Below are 16,866 nucleotides of genomic sequence, written 5' to 3' on the forward strand. Positions count from 1 at the left end.
ATATATACACATTATAATATTCATTGTTTTTATCTACACATTTATATTTGTTTATATTTACATCTCTTTATTTAATGTTGTTCAGTTACTGTTGTTCAATATTAAGTTAAACATTTCTTGTTCTGATTTCTATTTTTGAGCCAACTGTACATTTTATTCCATATTTCATAATATTCCGAATCCTCTCTCTCTTTCAACTCCATAGTCATTTTATCCATCTCTCCGCATTCTAGAATTTTTCTAATTACTGTTTCGTCTGAGGATACATTTTTTGTTTCCATTTTTTTGTGAATGTGATTCTTGCTGTGGTAAGTATGTGCAATATAATGTATTGAAGGTTTTTCTTCATTTTCGGGTCCAGTATTCCTAATAAAAACAATTCAGGTTTCAAATTTATGTTTTGCTTTGTAATTTCTTCCAACCATTTTTGAATTTGACACCAATACTTCCTTGTGATGGGGCACTTCCACCACATCTCCTTTTTCCTTCCCTCTTTTCCATCATTAAAGCCTTCTCAAAAGAATACATCTTTGCATAATGTATCTGAAGTATGTTTGAGCCTGGACATTTATGCCTCAAGTAGGAACTCTGAACTCATCTATTGCATTTACAAAGAAACTATTCAAATAGACTTTACATATTACTTTGTATACCAAAAATACTTTGGTATTTTTGGAATACCAAAAAAATGCTTGAAACATTGAACATTAGCTTGAAAGTGGTGACATAAAAATTCTATAATATAAAATCTATGTTTTCATCACCTCCAGAAATTATATACATATATGTGTGTGTGTGTGTGTGTGTGTGTGTGTGTATAAAAGGACATCCGATTTTGCTTAATTTAGTTCTAATCCTGGGATTTGGCACAGGCCAATATTTCTTTTTCACTTTCTCAAACATTGTCAGCACTGCATAAAGCTTGTGCCAGAAAGATGATTGATCTATTTTGATCCAGCAGAATGAACAGGAAACCATAACTCTACTGGGATTGTACTTTAATTTGTGTGGTATGCAGGAACAGCAAGTCTATGTGCATGCCCACACAGAGCAAACATAGATTGAAATGGTGTCTAATACACTCAACCCTGTTATTTTCAGGGTTGCTATTCATGTTACCAGGTTACTATTATACTGAGGAAGCCAAACTAAGGCTAAAGATATGTAATAGCCATCTGCTCACAACAGCTGTCTGTTCTCTTCTTCCTCTGCTTCTTAAGAGAAGAGAGCTACCCTGTTTCCCCCGAAAATAAGACCCAACGGGAAAATAAGCCCTAGCATGATTTTTCAGGATGCTCGTAATATAAGCCCTAACCCAAAAATAAGCCCCAGTTAAGAACATCAACCAGATAGAGACGTTTAGTACTGTATTTCCCCCAAATTAAGACCTGACTGGAAAATAAGCCATAATGCATCCTTTGGATGCATATAAGACCCAGTCTTATTTGGGGGGAAACACAGTATATCTACATTGTTGTTCTTTTCTAATGAAGATCTGGATATTGATCTATAAATTATGGTCTGTAAACAGAATAAAATACACCTTGATCTCCTTTTTTTTTTTTTTTTTTTGCTACATGGTTGCCTGATTGAAAAAACAGAAATAAATTGCAGATACAAGCATCAAGGCATGGTATCCTGGTTTGAAGTATGAAATAATGACAAAAGCAGAGGTGAACGACCCACCATCAGCAATTTCAATTCCCATTTAATGGCCTCAAGGTACCAATATGGAAATAATGCAGACAGTGCTTTTTTAAAAGGCGCTGGCTCCTCCGTAGTGGGAATAAGCTTTTTCTATCTATCCCTCTCAGGCCATAATCTTGTACATAATTATTTGGGAATTGAGATGCCAGCATTTTCATATTCCAACAAGGTGGTAGAACTGATTTGGACTAGTTTTAGCAACTAAGCAGTAACAGCCCAAGTTAATTCTTGGATAGTTTATCAAGAACTGCAGAAGAGAAGAGAAGGAGAAGGAGAATGTTTCTGCTGTTTCTAAGAAAACTGCATGGATCCCCCTCTGAAAATTAACAGGAGCTGGGTTCAATTTAAAGAAGATTTTAAAATCCACATTATTAAGAAAATTTCCTTGACGCAGATTTTTTTTTTTTAATTTATATGCCGCCCTTTTCAGGGCGGCTTACAAGGTATTAAGCAATAGCCTTCATACTTTTGTATATTTATACAAAGTCAGCTTATTGCCCCCACAAACCAGGTCCTCATTTTACCTACCTTAGAAAGGATGGAAGACTGAGTCAACCTTGAGCCTGATGAGAATTGAACTCGCAGTAATTGCAGGCAGCTGGAAGCTAAATACTACCTTTAACAGTAGCATTAGTCTGCTGCGCCACTCAGATCCCTTCCACATGTTGACTTTTGCCAACCTATGATGGCTACAAATATTCCTGTAGCTCCATTAAACTTGAAAGAGAGGTTGACTATGACTATGTTTTGCAATGCAGTTCTTTGTTCAAAGAATGACATCTGGAAAAAAAATTAATGTAAATAAAATGCAGTTGGGAATAAGACAGTAGAGGAAAGCCCCACTCAAATCTGGTAAAACATAGCATATAGCCAGAGGCAGGGGTGGATTCTACTTACCTTTACTACCGGTTTGCAACGGGAATGCACAGATCGTCATTTATGATGTCCGGGCAGGTGGGCGGAGCCTCCCGCCGCTTTTACTACTGGTTCTAAAGAACCGGACAGAACCAGGAACAACCCACCACTGGCCAGAGGTGATATTCAGCCAGTTCAGACCGGTTCACCCGAACTGGTAGTGGAAATGGTGGGTGGCCCGCCTACCCGCCTACCCGCCTCAGCTCTATGCCATCCCATTTACACATGTTTTTGTGGCTGGGTGCATGCATGGAAGGCATGCGTGCCAGCAAAGCACATGCGCAGAAGGCCGGGTGCATGCGTGGACGGGATGCGTGTGAGCGAAGCAAGCGTGCATATAGCCCATTTCAAGGCCTCTGCTGTGGCAATACAGCCTCAAAGAAGCTATTTCCTTCTATTCGTAAAACACCTAAAAGCTCTCAGCCTGCTGAGCTGCTTAGATGTGAAGGGACTGTCTATGCTCATTTGCGCTACCCAGTTCTATTACAGAATTCTCAGAAGCTTTCAGTGTGGTGGGGTTTTTTTTCATATAAAATCTCTCATATCTGACTGACCTGGATGTCTCATTTGATGTTCAATAGTCTGTGGATTGACAGAGGCCTGTGAGAAAAGAATTCATAAGGAACAAGCTAGAAGTTTTGAGTACTGTTAGCCCGGAGAGAAGAAGACTGCAGGGATATATATGAGAGCACTGATATCTGATGGGCTGTCATGTAGAAGATATGGAAAAATCTTTCAGAGTTGTTACAGACTCAAATAGAAACAATGGATTTTGGGTACATAGAAGTAGATTTCAGATCAATATCAGGAAAAATCCAAATGATAAAGAGCTGTTCAACATACTGTCTTAAGGGGAATTGGACTGTCCTTTGTTGGAGATGTTTAAACAGAAATTGGATTCTTATCTGTTGGAGAAGCTATAATCATGGACTTCTGCACTGGGCAGAAGGTTGGACTCCATGATCTCTTCTGAACCTTGTGTTATAAGAGTGTTTTTATATAGTTAGACTATACCAGTCCCAGTTTGATATATCTAATAGTGTGGACAGAAAGCTGAATAATAAATCCCACCACACCACATTCTGGATCCTTGCTCAGGGACATTGGCCCCACGAGCATAAGGGCCCCATACTAATCTGTGTATGTTAACCAGTGGTGGGTTACTCCCGGTTCTGTCCAGTTCTTTAGAACTGGTAGTAAAAGCGGCAGGAGGATCCACCCACCCACCCACACATCATAATTGACAATCTGCACATGCGCAGAAGGACGCACGCTCCCTTTGCGAACCAGTAGTAAAGGTAAGTAGAACCCACCCCTGATGTTAACCCTTCGATGCACCTTGTATCATATAAATACAGCAACGTATTTATTACATTTTACTGCATTTTTTATGAATAATAACATGCAAATATATGTTTAACTTTATCAACCATTTACATTTTTATTCCTGTGAGTAGTTGTCGTAGGGGCCCCAGTACACCCCATAATGCTGTTAAGACGGCCCTGTCCTTGCCCAACTTAGTTTATAATTTTTAGTCAGAACGTTAATAATAATATCTTGATTAACATCATAAACACCTCTCTGAGAGAGAGCAGATGCTTCCTTGTTTAAAAGTGGCAATTATTAGAACACTTTTCTAAGATGTCTGCCTTGGAGACCTTAGACAAGCTTTAGTTTCATCTATCATGACATCTTCTTGGCTTGCTTGAGAGATTAAGAAGATAGTGGCTCTGTTCCTGTCTCTGAGGTAGATTTCAGATGGCATCATTTGAAAACAGGTGCTTCTGTTATATTATTATATAGTTATATATACTATATGCGATAGGATTTCTATATCAAGGCTTCATTCTCTCTTGAATATTTTCAATAACTACATAAAGCTACTGGGGGAGATGATCCAGATCAGAAGAATTAGAGCTGGATGTCTGTGACATTTTCAGGAAATGGTGCATCTTCCCAAATTCCTCTCAGAAGTCAGTAATTGGCTGGGTAAGGAATAGCAAATTGAAAGTGAGACAATCCCCTGCAAAGGGATAAAGTTTCACCTGTGATTAAAAGCCTGAACTGGGTGCCAATTCATTGGTGGAGGAAACTCTAAAATGCCAGTGGTGATTTAAGTATTCCTAAATGGTTTAGGTTCAGACCAGCAGAAGTTCCCAGGAGAGGGCAAAATTAACAAGATGGCTAATGGAGCATTGTCATGCAAAGCCCCTACTTTTGCATGTGCACATGCACGTATGATATGCATGCACACATACAGAGAACCGTCTTCTAGTCTTCTAGTCCAACCCCCACCCCCACCCCGCTGATGTAGGAAGCCCTATACCCATGATGGCGAACCTATGGCATGCGTGCCACAAGTGCCACACGGAGCCATATCGGTGGGCACACAAGCTTAGCTCTGGCGCGGGCCCACCCGAAGTAGGGAAACAGGCTGTTTCCGGCCTCTGGAGGGCCTGGGGGGGAAGGCCCATTTTTTGCTCTCCCCAGGCTCCTAGAAAGGCTCTGGAGCCTGGGGAGAGCAAAAAATGGGCCTTCCAGTCCCACCAGAAGTTGGGCCATTTCCGACCTCCAGAGGGCCTCCAGGGGTGGTGGGGAAGGCAGTTTTCACCTTCCCCAGGCTCCTAGAAAGGCTCTGGAGCCTGGGGAGGATGAAAAACGGGCCCACCGTGCCATTGCGTACCAAAAGCAGGGGGAGCCCAGGGAAGTCATGCACGCATGCATGGGGCACATAGAATTATGGGTGTGGGCACACATGCATGCTCCCCCCCACGCTCCCCCCACTTTTGGCATGCAATGGCAAAAAGGTTAGCCATCACTGCCCTATACCATTTCAGGCAAACTGTTGTCCAATCTCTTCTTAAAGCCTCCAGTGTTGGAGCACCCACAATTTCTGGAGGCAATTCATCCCACTGATTAATTATTCTCACTGTCAGGAAATTTCTCCTTAGTTCAAGGTTGCTTCACTCCTTGATCAGTTTCCATCCATTGCTTCTTGTCCTGCCTTCAGGTGCTTTGGAGAATAGGTTGACACCAACATTCCTTTTCTTTGTGGCAGCCCCTTAGCATAGATTCATGCTCAGCCTTCTTGTCCTAGCCTAGCTCTTTGCAAAGTACCTGTAATGATCTGTGGAATGATCTTGGGTGACAGAAGGAAGAGCTGCAGCCTAGACAACGACCACGTAAAAGGTATTTCAGTCCACAGACGAAAAGGACAGTGGGAAGCTTGTCAGAAGGGCTCTCTCTAGTTTTCTGGAAAGTAAAAGTAAAGAAAGAAAAAAGTGCAAGATTCGGTTACAATAAAGGTAATGTCTATCATTTTACGTTCAAAGTCATGATTTGTGCTTCTTGCCTGGACTATTTCAAAAGGCTGGCGGTACCTTTTTTCCCTTGCTTCTTTTAATTGCTGTTTGTTTCCATTTTTATTTATTGTAAACCATTGAAAAAAATCGGGTAGTCTGTGGAATCACAAGTTAAATATATGAATACATTAATGGAAGAATCACTTAAAAAATGAGTTTTGCCATTTTAAAAAAATGTTACACAACGATGAGGCAGAAACGGAAAAGATGGATTTGTGACTGGATCTGAAATAGATTGATTCTTATCCCAGCTTGAATAAAATGGAAATAAGTAGGTTTATACTGTCACTCAATCTCTCATTTCTTGTGGCTGTCTCCTACATACTTACATTTCGTTGTTTTTTTTTTTTAAAAAAAACCCTGTATAGCACAGTTCTTAATCTAACACTTAATAGTCAGTCTAATAAATCTTTTTTTATTTAGATGGATACACCATCTAAGATCTGCAGTGTTCATCTTTAAACTTGCTGGAAACATTTGCTGTTGTTTTTTAAACTTTCATCACATTCTTGGTTATTGAAAACAATCTAACTTTGCCATATCATAATTTTTCTATTATAGATATTTATTGGCTTTACAGGACCATGCATTCCTTTAAAGTTACAGTCTTCCTTACAGTTTCAATTGATTTAAACTCATGGCTTCTTGCTTCTTCAGCTGATAGTGTGAAACATTTGGTGCCTCACTTCTTTTTGACATCTTTGTAAATATTTCAGAACTGTCAACATATTTCCCCCATGCTCATCTGTTCCCGAGACGAAGCATATCAAAGTGCGATTTGTCTTTTAACCCTTTCATAACCCTCGGAAAACTCTCTCTTATATCCTTTCCAACCTGTTAATATTTGTTGTTAAATCCCAAGTCCCAACAGACATAACAATTGCAGGGATTTTTTAAAAAACAATTAAAAACAAATACGGTGTAGAAGCCAGGATCAAAGATTTCAGCATTTCAAAAGAGAGTGTGGCAGAGGAAGCCATAGATATCTTGATCATAGCCTTGTTGAAAAAGGACTGTATTTCAACAGCCAGCAAGCAAACAAGGTTGGCACTGAAGCTGATTGAACTGTCCTAAAAGAGAAGTGAGTGGCAGAATTAATTGGGAGATTTTATGGTAGCAAAACCTGGAAGGCTTGCACTAATGATCTTCTATATACAAGAGGTATAATTTTGCTGCATAAGGAATAACGAATTGTCAGAGTATATTCATAGACTGGAATAGATCAGCCAATGGTAACAGGCTCAGCCAATGAGGCTTATTTGGAAATAGAAATTTAAGGAAGAAGTCTGGGCGTGGCTTAGGCAACTGAGTCTGTACAGAAGCTCTGAAACAGAAACTAAACAAGTCTGGACTTGCCTCTCTGCTGTACTGAAACCAGTGTGTGTGAACTTGTCTGCTCTGCTGAAATGAAACTAACTGTTCTCTCCTGCCTTGTGTTCTGCCTGTAACTTCTACCAAGTTGGAAGAATCAACTTTTGGTATTGTAAATATTTCATCTGTTTTATGTATATAAAGAGGTTAATGAATTCAGCTGAATCAGTTATCTGTGTGTGCTTCTGGATTTGATTTTTGCAAGAAACTCTGATACAAATGTCAGCCATTAAAGATCACGTCGATGTGTGAAAGTCCAATTAAATTGCTAATCATACCTATGGACAAGATTCTTCTCAAGTAATGATTAACACCTGCTTGAGGTTAGATAAGGGTTAATGGAATTCAAGGGAAGTTGAATGGCTACGTAGGGATTCTAGGCTGATTCCTGTTTTAACTCCATCACCACCCCCAGGTTTTGCCACTCTTTTTCCTACAATAATTCCATGAAAATGGGTCCAGGGAATATGAGTGCAGGGAAGCCTGATGGGAGAGCATTCAGGAGCCGCCATTGTCTGTTGTCATAGAACAACGCACGCGCGCACACACACTCACAGACACACACTTGTAATTTTTTGCTAGAGTCTTGAATGAATAGCTCCTTAAAGGGAGAATATAATAAAATATAAATCACCTGCACACACCGTACATCGTGGTACTTAAAAAAATCCCTGCTTAGAGCATCAATGTGCTATATCTGCTCAAAAGTTTGAAGCAACAGCTTTGAAGGCCTTCCCATATCTTCTGAACATGTGTGTGCATGAATAAAAAATCTTTAGCCTAATATCAAATTAGAGAATACAATGTGGCTTTATTATTGCAAGTATGAAGGTCCAAGGCCACTCTCAGCAATGGAAGGTTATTGGATTATTCAGGATCAGTTCTTCACTCTCAGCCCAGCTATCTTTAATAGGATTGTTAAGGGGGGAAATTGGAGAAGGGAACCATAGCTTGTTAATTCCATTGAGTTAAAATTTAATAATTTAACAGAATAACATAGTTGAAAGAGACCTTGGAGATCTTCTAGTCCAATCCATTGCCCAGGCAGGAGACCCTATATTATTTCAGACAAATGGTTGTCCAATCTTTTCTTTAAAATCTCCAATTATGGAGCATTCACGACTTCTGGAGGCAAGACATTTTACTGATTAATTGTTCTAAGAGTCAGAAAATTTATCCTTAGTTCTAGAATGGTCCTCTCCTTGATAGGCTTTCATCCATTGCTTCTTGTTCTGCTTTTAGGTGTTTTGGAGAATAAGTTGACCCTCTCTTCTTTGTGGCAGCCCCTTAGATATTAGAAAACTGGTATCATGTCACTCCTAGTCCTCCTTTTCGTTAAACTAGACAAACCCAATTCCTGCAACCATTCTTCCAATGTTTTAGCCTCCAGTTTCCTAATCATCTTTTGCTCTCCTCTGTACTCTTTTTAGAGTTTCAACATCTTTAGCCAAAACTGGATGCAATGTTCTGAGCGTGGCCTTATCAAGGCATTATAAACAGCACTAACACTTTGCATGGTCTTGATTCTATCCCTCTGTTAATACACCTATGTAGGAAGTTAGCACCCACCCCTCTCCTAGAAAAATGAAATATTCTAGGAAATATTAAAAAGGCAGAATATTATACCTTCCTGGATGAGAAAAAGAGAAACATGCTCTTGGAAAGCGGCTCCCACCTTTGTTAATAGCCCCAGAAAGACAAAATACATCTTATCTACAACACAAAAGACCTTCAGCTCCAATAGAATAGAATAGAATAGAATTCTTTATTGGCCAAGTGTGACTGGACACACAAGGAATTTGTCTTGGTGCATACGCTCTCAGTGATGGAATTAAGACATGGCCCTGAGGACATGATAGGATTAGCCCTCTACCCATCTCACCACATGGCACCTGGGAAGATTACATCACCCAGCTAGGCCAACCAAGCTTGGGACTCAAGACAGCCTACAGAGTTGCCCTTGCATGGCCCCATGAGAGTTCTGACAACCAATCAGAATACAAACTCAAATTCAAAGGTCAACAGAGGGCATAAAACCAAGGCACTCTCATCATCTCTGCCCTTTTCTGCTCAGGAATTCAAGCCATGTGATCCTGTTCATCAATAAACCTTCTTTCCAAGCAACTTCCATGAATCCAGTGTCTTTTTCCCCACTTGGAACTGAACCCAGATGAACATTTCTTCCAACGCCTACAAGGAGGATTAGTCTATTAAGTGTTTCTCAACCTTGGCAACTTCAAAACACATGGACTCCAATTCACAGAATTCCCCAACCAGCACAGCCTAGGTTGAGAAATACAGGATCCACAGGTTGCAAGACAAAGCTGGCAGCTTTCATCCATTGCTGTGGGGTGCAAATGGGAAGGACAGAAAACCATAGGAGTAAGGATTCCATTTTTGATACTATTCATTCCTACTGAATCTGTTTTCGCATGTATTCCTTTCCAGACTTCAGCTTCTCCGAGAGCTACATGTGGTTTTGACAGTGATGATACATTCTCATTCTTCCCAAATTTATTCCCATGGCCCTATGGCAACGAAAACTTCAGAGCCATCGTTTATTTGTTTCTTATGGAGCAGCAGCCCCAGCAAAGATATAAATATGCAAAGATTGCCTCATTTCAGAGTCACTGGATAGCCAGCAGATTGGCAATTGAACACGAAGCTCTTTCTTACCCAAAGAAAGTGCCCTTCTGGGTACAAATGGCACCATCTGGCTTGAAATAACACCTGACTTGGAAGACGGCGAAGCAAGGGAATAATAAGGAAGGAACTTACCTTAGTTTGCATACAGCAATAGTTAGTGTGTTGTAGTGAGCCTTCTGAGGTCTTCATTAGCATATATCCTTCATTATGGTGCTGTTAATAGCCTTCCCATCTCCTCTCCGAACACCTTACCTTTATGCACCACAAAGAACAACTAGTGAAACTGTGCCCCTAATGTATGTTTTATAGGCAGGGATTGCTTTAAAAAAAATGCAACACTGCCGTATTGTGCCGTGGTGGTATGGTGGTTAGAATGCAGTATTGCAGGCTAATTCTGCTGACTGCCGACTGCCAGCAGTTCAGCAGTTCAGTTCTCACCAGCTCAGGTTGACTAAGCCTTCCATCCTTCCGAGGTTGATAAAATGAGGATCCAGATTGTAAGGAGCAATATGCTGACTCTGTAAACCGCCTAGAGAGGGATGTAAAGCACTGTGAAGCGGTGTATAAGTCTGAGTGCTAAGTATTGTCTGTGGGATTGTTTCTCAACCTTAACAACTTTAAGATATGCAGACATCAATTCCCAGAATTCCCTAGCCAGTTGGGAATCCTCTCCCATGGCCACATATCTTAAAGCTGCTAAGGTTAAGAAACCCTGGTTTATGTCATTAAAAAGTTAACTCAGTATTCAGATTTGCCTGCCAGTTATGAAATTTTTGCTCTGTAATTTGGCATGAGAGTTCCTTGATTCGAGAGACCCAAAAGAACAGAGGGTGTTTAGGAAGATATTGTAAGGTTTAAATTCCTAAGAGAGAAGACAGGTTTTTTTTACTTATTTTTAACAAATCTTCAGTAAAAGCTAAGTCATCAACCACAGAGAGAAAAGTTGAATTACAAAATGACATTTAAAAATTTACTGCAGATTTAGAGTTTCTTGTAGGTTAACTATATATTTAATCCATGATTTTATTTTAAAAGCTTTACGTTTAAGATTAGAGAACTAAGTCAATTTTTTCTCCTGGCTATCCAGAAAGCATGGAAATTAGATATCTACTGTACATCACATAAGCACTGACAGTAAAAAAAAATTGGCCAAGCCGTTTTTTTTTAAATTTCTTCTTGAAAATTAGGTCTCACATATCTACACTTTTCATTCAACTTTAGACTGAAGGGAAGAATCCACACAGAAAATCAAGAAGCAGAGGTGCTCACATTTCCTTGTTAATACATTTGTCCCTGACACATCCATAAAATGCCCAAAGGTGCTTTTTTCAAAAGGCAACTGGACTTTCAGGTTTTTCTTTGAAGACATTTCACTTCTTATCCAAGAAGCTTCTTCAGCTCTGACTGGATGGTGGGGAATGGAAGAATTATACCTCTTGCAGACAGCTGGACATTTGCATCCTTTTTGAGGGTCATTGAAACACTTGGAGGATTATCTGTATCATCAGAGTCACCTGAGTAGTGCAAATTGGTGTGGAGCCTTCTTCGAACTGTTGAAAGGACTCTGTTGTAGACTGGAGATAGATGATGTCATATCCCTCCCCCTCTGTTGAGAGATCTCCAATCTACAACAGAGTCCTTTCGACAGTTCCAAGAAGGCTCCACACCCATTTGCACCAGTCAGATGACTCTGATGACACAGATAAACCTCCAGTTGACCTTAACGACTCGCTAAAATAATGAAAATGACCAGCTGTCTGCCAGGAGTATAAATCCTTCCATTCCCCACCATCCAGTCACAGCTGAAGAAGCTTCTGGGATGAGAAGCGAAACCTCTTCAAAGAAAAACCTGAAAATCCAGCTGCCTCTTGAAAAAAGCATTTTTGGGACAACCATGACCTGGATGAGTGAGAATCTCCATAGTCATCCATAAAATTCATCTCTCTCCTCAGCCATAGAACTAGTGTAAGGAATGTCCAGACTACATTCTACAGGGATATCATCTTCACCGATCGCTTTTATTTAGGGACTTCTTAAAAGTATTTATATACCAGCTTCTTATTTTAAGACTCACAAAGAAATGAATAATAACAAAATACAAGCATAGGATAAAAACAGAATAAGAAGTCCAAAGTAAGTTGTTAAACTTCTGTGCAGATAGTCTTGACCTATAATCACAACTGAGACCAGAATTTCCATTGATGAACAAGGCAGTTGTTAAGTGAGTCACACTCAATTTTACAAACTTTTTGCCATGGTTGTTAAGTGAATCGCTGTGGTTGCTAAGTGAATTGTGCTGTTGTTAAGTGAATCGGGCTTCCCCCATTGACTTTCCTTTTCAGATGCTGGCTGGAAAGGTGGCAAATGGCAATCACATGATGGCCATCAGTGCGAGGACTGGTCATAAATCACTTTTTTTCAGTGCCACCGTGTAACAAATGGTTGTAAATCAAGAACTACCTGTACTGTAGAATACATGAGCACCGGAGGCCTAGCATTTTACAGATTGCAAGTCTATTCACAGGCAGGATCCAACTCAGAAAATGCCACAACCAGCAATCTGGAAGTCACTGGAGAGCATAGGAACTGCAGGTGGCTAAGAGACCGGTGTCTTCCAAGACACCTGTTGCTTTAAGGGGTCTACTAGGCCAGGGATGGCGAACCTATGGCACAGGTGCCACAGGTGGCACACAGAGCCGTATCAGTGGGCACATGAGCGTTGCCATAGCTCAGCTCCAGCGCGCATGTGTGCGCTGGCCAGCTGATTTTTGGGCCTTTCGGTCCCACCGGAAGTTGGGAAATGGGCTGTTTCCAGCCTCCGGAGGCCTCCGGGGATGGAGGGGAAGGCCGTTTTCGCCCTCCCCAGGCTCCTAGAAAGCTTCTGGAGCCTGGGGAGGGTGAAAAATGGGCCTACTGTGCCATCACGTGCTAAAAGCGGGGGGGCACACATGCGCAGGGGCGGGGTGCATTTATTTATTTATTTATTTATTTATTTATTTATTTATTTATTTATTTATTTATTTATTGCTAGCTAGCTAGCTAGCTAGCTAGCTAGCTAGCTTATATGCCACCCTCTCTCCAGAAAGGACTCAGGGCGGCTCACAGCAATAAAAACAGATAAAATCAATATTAAGTGTTAAAAACCATCAAAACTCCCCTTAAAAACCCCTTAAATCCAATCCGGCCTGGCGAAATAACCATGTCTTAAGGTCACGGCGGAAAGAACACAGGTCAGGGGCCACCCGGAGCTCCAGGGGGAATTGATTCCATAAGATAGGTGCGCCCACAGAGAAAGCCCATTCCCTAGGAGTCGCCAGAAGACACTGCCTGGCCAACGGCACTCCAAGGAGGCCCTCCCTGTGGGAACGCACCGGGCAATGGGGAGCTGTCGCTGGCCGCAGATGGTCTGTCAGGTACCCCGGGCCTAGGCCATGTAGGGCTTTATAGGTAATAACCAGCACCTTGAATCTCACCCGGAGGGCAACCGGTAGCCAATGCAGGTCGCGCAGGAGGGGTGTAAGATGAGAGTGTCGGGACACTCCCATCACTACCCGCGCGGCCGCATTCTGCACCAGCTGAAGCCTCCGAGTGGTCTTCATGGGCAGCCCCATGTAGAGAGCATTGCAGTAGTCGATTATGGGTGTGGGCACACACATGGATGACCTCATCGTGCTCCCCCCCGCTTTTGGCACGCGATAGCAAAAAGATTAGCTGTACTAGGCTGTAAGCACGGGTGGATTCTACTTACCTTTACTACCGGTTTGCAATGGGGCTGCGTTATTATTCTTGCAGAGAGCTGACAACCTCCAAGTGCTTCAACGACCCCTAAAAAGGATGCAAATGACCAGCCGTGTGCAAGGAATATAAATCCTTCCATTCCCCACTATCCTGTCAGAGCTAGAGAAGTTTCTTGGATGAGAAGCGAAAAGTCTTCAAAGAAAAAACAAGAAAGCCCAGTTGCCTCCTGAAAAAACATCTTTGGGGTAATCCTATAGTGCCACCAAGTGGTCAAAAGATGCTATCACGGGTAGACCTCAATTTGCAACCCATTCATTTAACAACCGTTCTGTATGATGTCCCAAAAGTGCTTTTTTTCAGGAGGCAACTGAATTTTCTTGTTTTTCTTTGAAGTCATTTCACTTCTCATCCAAGAAGCTTCTTCAGCCCTGACTGGATGGTGGGGAATAGAAAGATTTGTAATTTATAATCCTTCCATTCCCCACCATCCAGTCAGAGCATCCATCTGGTGATCCGGTCCGAACTGGGAGCATTTCACCCCTGCCCTGCACTAAAGTGATCTGTCTCCAGCATCTTCCTATATCCGTGCTGCGCAATACAGGAGTCTGTTTACTTTAGATGGGCAGCTGGGATGACCTTCACCTCTCGGATGACCTTGCTTAGAATATATATTCCAACTTTATGGCCCATGATCAATCCATCATTACTGGCTTCTACCATTTTCAGCTGAAAGTATTGATCGGGTTTTAAATATTTTTGAGCAGCCTCAACATTGTTAGTATTAATCTGACATTCACTCATAGCATTGTCAATTTTATTGCTTTACGTTTTTTATTGTTTACAGTGAACAACCCTGATTAAGCCTTAAAAATCAATGTAGGATGGCCGGATCTGAGCTGCAAAATTGTGGATGTGCAGTAAATGGTAAGAAAGAGATACTGAAAACTAATTCTTTACTGTCATCTAGTGGTCCTCTGAATTCTTGTACCCACGTTTAATAACCCTAATAATTTTCCTCTTGAGCAGTGGAGAATCAAGGACCTTGAGCCTTAACTTAGGCAGATTTCATTAAAAAAATCATTTTATACACAATATTACATAATTTTTTAAATATATATATATATTAAAACACTGATTATCAGCAGAGGAAAAAAGGTATTCAATCCAGTTACATCAGGCAATAATATTATTGCTGAAATATGTATTTTAAACAGTATTTTAAAGGATGCCACATAAATTTAATTTTTTTTAAAAAAAAATCATAGCCTCTGTTTTATGAAGCAGTACAGATCCCCAATTTCTGTTAAGCAAGAACGTTGGTAAGTGAGTTGTGCCTCATTTTATGACCATGTTTGCCACTGTTGTTAAGAAAATCAGTGCAATTGTTAACTGAATGACACAGTGATTGAACAAATCCAGCTTCCCCCATTTATTTGGCTTGTCAGAAACTGACAGGGAAGGTCACAATTGGTGAACCCCTGATCCCATGTCCCGTCCCCCCCAACCATTGTAAATATATTCTGGTATATCCTATCAATTTTGATTGTGTGACTATGAGGCTCCTGCAAAGGTCATAAGTACAAGGACTGGTCATAAATCACTTTTATCAGTGTTATAGTAACTTCAGAAGATCACTAAACAAATGGTTGTAAGTTGAGGACTACCGGTATGTAGTAAACTTTCAGCTTCCTTCTTCTGAATGCATGTTTAAATTCTCTCGGTTTAAGATGGACATTCACTTAGCTTCCATGTAAAGGTAAAGGTTCCCCCGCACATGCGTGCTAGTCATTTCCGGATCTAGGGGCGGTGCAGGTGCTCATCTCTGTTTCTAAGCTGAAGAGCCAGCGCTGTCTGAAAACATCTCTGTGGTTATGTGGCGAGCATGAATCAACGCCGAAGGCGCACAAAGCGCTGTTACCTTCCCACCAAAGTGGTCCCTAGTTTTCTATTTGCATTTATTACGTGCTTTCCAACTGCTAGGTTGGCAGAAGCTGGGACAAGTAACGGGAGCTCACTCCGTTTCTTGGCACTAGGGATTCGAACCGCTGAACTGCCGACTTCCTGATTGACAAGCTCAGCATCTTGCCCACTGAGCCATCATGTAAGGCATGCCAAATTTTTCTTTCTTTTTTTGTTTTAAAAAACAAACTTTATTAGATTTAAAAAAAATAAAATTGTATAAAACATTCACAACCTTAAAATACAATCAACAGTATCAACAAACAACAAACAAACTAAGTATATATGATGCCAAATTTTTCAATTTCCAAATATTAGAGGCGCTCAAAAGTCGTGATGTGCCTTGGGGATTCTAAATATATTTTGGGTACTTTCATATAATTTAGATGTACTTGGTAAGTAACTGCATACAAACTATCATAACTTTTTAACATTTTGTTTGTTTCATTTGACCAAGCACCTCATGCAATGTGCAAGAGAAAAGTGTATTCAGAAACAGTTCCATCTTGAATTTTTGATATTGGATTTTGTCGATTAATATTGTTTGTTGTAGAAATTTCTAGCATTTGTTAAATTACTAAAGTAAAAAGCTGAAGTTGCGGTTTTATTTTGTATTTTATCGCACTGAAAAAAATTGCAAATCAATACCTTTTTGTTCTTTCTTCTTATCCCTATGTTTCTCTTCCCCCTTTTTCTCCCTTGCCTTCTTCCCTATCATTTTTATTTTCATTTGTATTTTATATTAAGATAATTTTAATAAAATTCTTTTAAAAAGAGAATCAATTCCATTAGCCGCTTGCTTTTAGTGCCTATGACAACAATAATGACAAATCATTTTGTTTGAACAGAACTCCATTCATGTCTTTCAAATGACGAAAACGCACAACGAAAATAATTCCCCATTTTAGGGAATAGCATTTTTCATACCACAGCAAAAGCACGAAATGTCCACAAATATTGTACACTGTTACTATACCGCCCTCTACTGTCTTAATGATGATATTAGGGTTTTTTTCCCCAATTTTGTCTGATGGCTGAAGAAAAGAGAGAGGCTGTCATTTGAACCACATTTTGAAATTTCAGAGTACATTTGGCATATTCCCACAAAATGGAAAAATAAAAAAAGCCCTGAAATTTTCTAAAGCCACTGCAGAATCCAGATGAACT

At 40.5% G+C, this 16,866-nt stretch overlaps 1 long non-coding RNA gene across 2 annotated transcripts in view; it reads right to left on the minus strand.

The window, feature by feature from the left end:
* Positions 1–2,200: 2,200 nt before the first annotated feature.
* LOC148113298 (uncharacterized) overlaps positions 2,201–16,866 on the minus strand; it is a 36,147-nt gene continuing 21,481 nt past the window's right edge. Inside the window, exons 2-4 of one of the 2 annotated variants that reach the window (XR_015734382.1) lie at positions 10,135–10,254; positions 5,741–5,875; positions 2,201–2,487 (exon numbers count right to left, since the gene is read on the minus strand). This is a non-coding gene — a long non-coding RNA (uncharacterized LOC148113298). The remainder of the gene's footprint in view (positions 2,488–5,740; positions 5,876–10,134; positions 10,255–16,866) is intronic. The other variant, XR_015734381.1, reaches the window with a different exon arrangement.

The sequence above is a fragment of the Pantherophis guttatus genome, chromosome 5, assembly GCF_059756535.1.
Source record: "Pantherophis guttatus breed Tessera chromosome 5, ASM5975653v1, whole genome shotgun sequence".
Lineage (NCBI taxonomy): Eukaryota > Metazoa > Chordata > Lepidosauria > Squamata > Colubridae > Pantherophis > Pantherophis guttatus.